Here is a 3,822-nt window from a genome sequence, read left to right as displayed (position 1 = left end):
CCCATGGCTGATACTCTGCTCCGGTGTGCACATTATATATATATATAGCGAGAACTTGGCCCCACGGTAAAGGGGGGCCCCACATGGCACCGCCTTACATCCACATTCACGCGCGGGGAAAACAAAGACCCGCCTGCGACAGCGCGCGCGTGCCTGAGGCCACACCGCCTCTCCCTACAATGCCCACGCTGAGGCCCGAACCTGGACTCCCCAGATCCAAGCCACCCGCATTCCACACCCAGGGACTTCTCACGTGTACGCGACCTCGCCGCAGCGTAGCCGACGGTCCACATCCTCTCCTCGACAAACCAATTGCGCTAACTTCCCTTCTTAATCATGCGTTGCTGCACTGTATTACTAAAACGCGCATCATGCCTGACATGGTTTAGACGCCAGTAAGTAAGTAACGGTGCCTTAACCGTGCATGTGTTGTAAAGGCCACTAGGACACCCCTTCCATCCTTGTCAAGGGAAGTGCTAACCTTCTCTCCTTTCATCCAACGCTATCCGTACATGCCAGCATGTGAGGCAACTGGTGCAAGAAAGCGCTATGCTGCCCGATTCTGGTCAAACGCGCGCCATGCTAGCTCCCGCCTCCCAAAATTAGCCCTTTTTGCAAAGTAAACAATGTTCTCTTAATGTATGCTTGGCGGTGTGCATGCAGTTATTGAATAACGTACCTTAAGTTGTAACTTGTGAGTAAAAAGGTGTGCCTCCTTTGAAAACAGTAACCTGCTGACCTATTTACATCAAACGCCCTCTGTAATCTACTTGGCACACGTTCTTAGCAGCAGGAACACCTACCCTCTGCACTAACTTCCCGTTAGTCTAAGCCTCAACTCTACCAAATGCTGATCTCTCCAGGAGGAAATTAATCACACGAGTAACTTGACCCACACGTGAGATCTGAAAGAAACGCAGCATCCGGTGCTTCAAAAGCCTAATAAACATCCAAACCCGGCGCCCACAAGAAGATGGCACCACGGTCGCACCGTCCTAAATCCAGCCCTTCCGGGGCCTCCTCCACGCAATCCCTGCGCTCTACCACTGGGCTACACCCCCTGGCATAATGACACCCGTGCTCTCAAAAAGACAATTCCGACTCTCGCACCCTGGTCCCCTGCTCCGAGGTCGGCAGCACTGTGACAGAAGCGGAGATACCGGAGAATCGAACCTGGGGCCACAGGCATGCACCGCATGCGCTCTAACCTTGAGCTACAGCCCCGCAGCCACGAATGCCTTAATCAAAGCACCGATCCGGGCCCTCCCGGCCACGCTATGGCACCAAGATCACCCGCCGCTCCACCGAGACTCTCGCTTCCAATCAATCACCAACACTTACCGGGATAACTGAGACCTGATCCGGGCTAACCCAGTAACGCTACCACCCCGGTGTTGCAAAATTATATAGCGCAAACTCGGCCATTAAGTGATTAAGTGATTTGCCCAGATCACAGGCTGTGGACGCGACCACGAGGCTCGAACCCAAGGTCTGCAGTCTTGCCGCCGGACCACATCCCGTCCCCAGGGCCTTCAGGCCCAATGAGAGCCCCTTCCAGGGCAAATAACCAAGGCTAAGGGAAGCCGCCGACCGGGACACGTCTAACTGCCGGCTTTCAAAGTACACATTTTTTATATCGCCCACCTCAAGCAGACTCACCGCGACAAGCGGACGTTCTGGGCCGCAGACGATCGTACCAGGCGAGCGATCGATCGAAGTGTGACTCTATCTCTCCCAGAGAACACGACCGACGCGGAACCAGCAGCTAAGGCAAAACGAACGGACAAGAGGGCGAGGAGGGGGCGGGGACCGAATATGTACCCCCCCTCAAGGCTCCTCCCCGCCGGGAGCAGCTACCTGACTGGGGTCTCCCTAGGTCAAGCCCAGGGACAAGACCTCCCACCCCTGTGCCTTCCTGTGGCACTAAGGCGGCCGCCCTCAAGGGGGCGGGCCGCTGCGCAACCCCCACCCCGGGCAGCCTTACAGATGTCTGTCCCTGCAGGGTCTTTTAAACGAGTCGATGGCTGGGTTTAGTTCACGGAGTTTGGAAAAGTGCAGCGGAAAGACCTCGTCAGGCCTGCCAAGGAGTCACAGGGACTCGGAGTGAAACAGGGCTCGGGGCTTGTGGTAAGCAGGGGAAAGACCTCCTCAGGCCTGCCAAGGAGTCACAGGGACACGGAGTGAAGCAGGGCACGGGGCTTGTGGCAAGCAGGGGAAAGACCTCGTCAGGCCTGCCAAGGAGTCACAGGGACACGGAGTGAAGCAGGGCTCGGGGCTTATGGCAAGCAGGGGAAAGACCTCCTCAGGCCTGCCAAGGAGTCACAGGGACACGAAGTGAAGCAGGGCTCGGGGCTTGTGGCAAGCAGGGGAAAGACCTCCTCAGGCCTGCCAAGGAGTCACAGGGACACGGAGTGAAGCAGGGCTCGGGGCTTGTGGCAAGCAGGGGAAAGACCTCGTCAGGCCTGCCAAGGAGTCACAGGGACACGGAGTGAAGCAGGGCTCGGGGCTTGTGGCAAGCAGGGGAAAGACCTCCTCAGGCCTGCCAAGGAGTCACAGGGACACGGAGTGAAGCAGGGCTCGGGGCTTGTGGCAAGCAGGGGAAAGACCTCCTCAGGCCTGCCAAGGAGTCACAGGGACACGGAGTGAAGCAGGGCTCGGGGCTTGTGGCAAGCAGGGGAAAGACCTCCTCAGGCCTGCCAAGGAGTCACAGGGACACGGAGTGAAGCAGGGCTCGGGGCTTGTGGTAAGCAGGGGAAAGACCTCGTCAGGCCTGCCAAGGAGTCACAGGGACACGGAGTGTAGCAGGGCTCGGGGCTTGTGGCAAGCAGGGGAAAGACCTCCTCAGGCCTGCCAAGGAGTCACAGGGACACGAAGTGAAGCAGGGCTCGGGGCTTGTGGCAAGCAGGGGAAAGACCTCGTCAGGCCTGCCAAGGAGTCACAGGAACACGGAGTGAAGCAGGGCTCGGGGCTTGTGGCAAGCAGGGGCGCAACTAGAGCCAAATTTCGGGGGAGGGGCGAGGGGGGTGGGAGCTAACACTTCACATGCTGGTGGCGGAGCCAAATTCAGAGTCAGACTAAATATTGCTGGTGGGTCATCCTGTCATTGTTGTGGTATAATGCATAGGTTTTTTTGCCGATACATCACAGCTCAATGCAAAGCACGCTGGGCTCCAACATTAATGTATTCACAATAGTATTTAACAAGTTTTGCAGGAAGTTTAGGACCTTCCTTCAAGGAATTCTAGTAGAACAAATATTAAATGTTGTATTTTAGTGCACATTTAATGAGTTTACCTACTCTCACATGACATTAATTTTTATACTTACAATTTTGCCAACAATTAGTAACATATGATGCACTGTAAAACACCTGAGGTCAATTGTATTGGCTTCAACCCATTAGCCGTTCAAAATACTTTTAGAAGATATTTGGGTTCCTCCATCGTTCCACCTCCCAGAGTGGTTAAAACAATTGTGGCAAATAGTGCAGTTTAAGCACACTTCTATAGTTATTGTTCTACTGAATGAAATGAATGATTGAAAATGATATGTAAAGTGCACTTTTACCCTAACCAAGCAGCCTGGTGCTGAGCAGTAAATGAAGGAGCGGTGGAGACTGCACTAACATAGAAAAGGCACTTTCTTTTTGGTTTTTTTGAAGGACTGGAGTCTCTGGAGCTCGGGAGCCAGAGAGTTCCAGAGCTTTGATGCCAGAAAGGAGCAGCATCCAATAGGCACTCGCCGAATGTTAGGGATGCAGGCAGCCGACTGCTGCAACGCATCGGACTTTAGAAAGAATAGGAAGAGGGATGCAACGGTGAA

At 54.6% G+C, this 3,822-nt stretch overlaps 1 non-coding gene across 1 annotated transcript; it reads right to left on the bottom strand.

Moving 5' to 3' along the window:
- Positions 1-378: 378 nt before the first annotated feature.
- Positions 379-503, bottom strand: LOC146863761 (U6atac minor spliceosomal RNA). Its single transcript, XR_014977666.1, has one exon. It is a non-coding gene; the product is annotated as a U6atac minor spliceosomal RNA (small nuclear RNA).
- Positions 504-3,822: the final 3,319 nt, after the last annotated feature.

The sequence above is a fragment of the Triturus cristatus genome, chromosome 2_1 (genome assembly GCF_964204655.1).
Source record: "Triturus cristatus chromosome 2_1, aTriCri1.1, whole genome shotgun sequence".
NCBI classification, from domain to species: Eukaryota; Metazoa; Chordata; class Amphibia; order Caudata; family Salamandridae; genus Triturus; species Triturus cristatus.
Note: the sequence above shows the minus strand (reverse complement) of the source record. Positions and strands in the feature narration are given on the sequence as shown.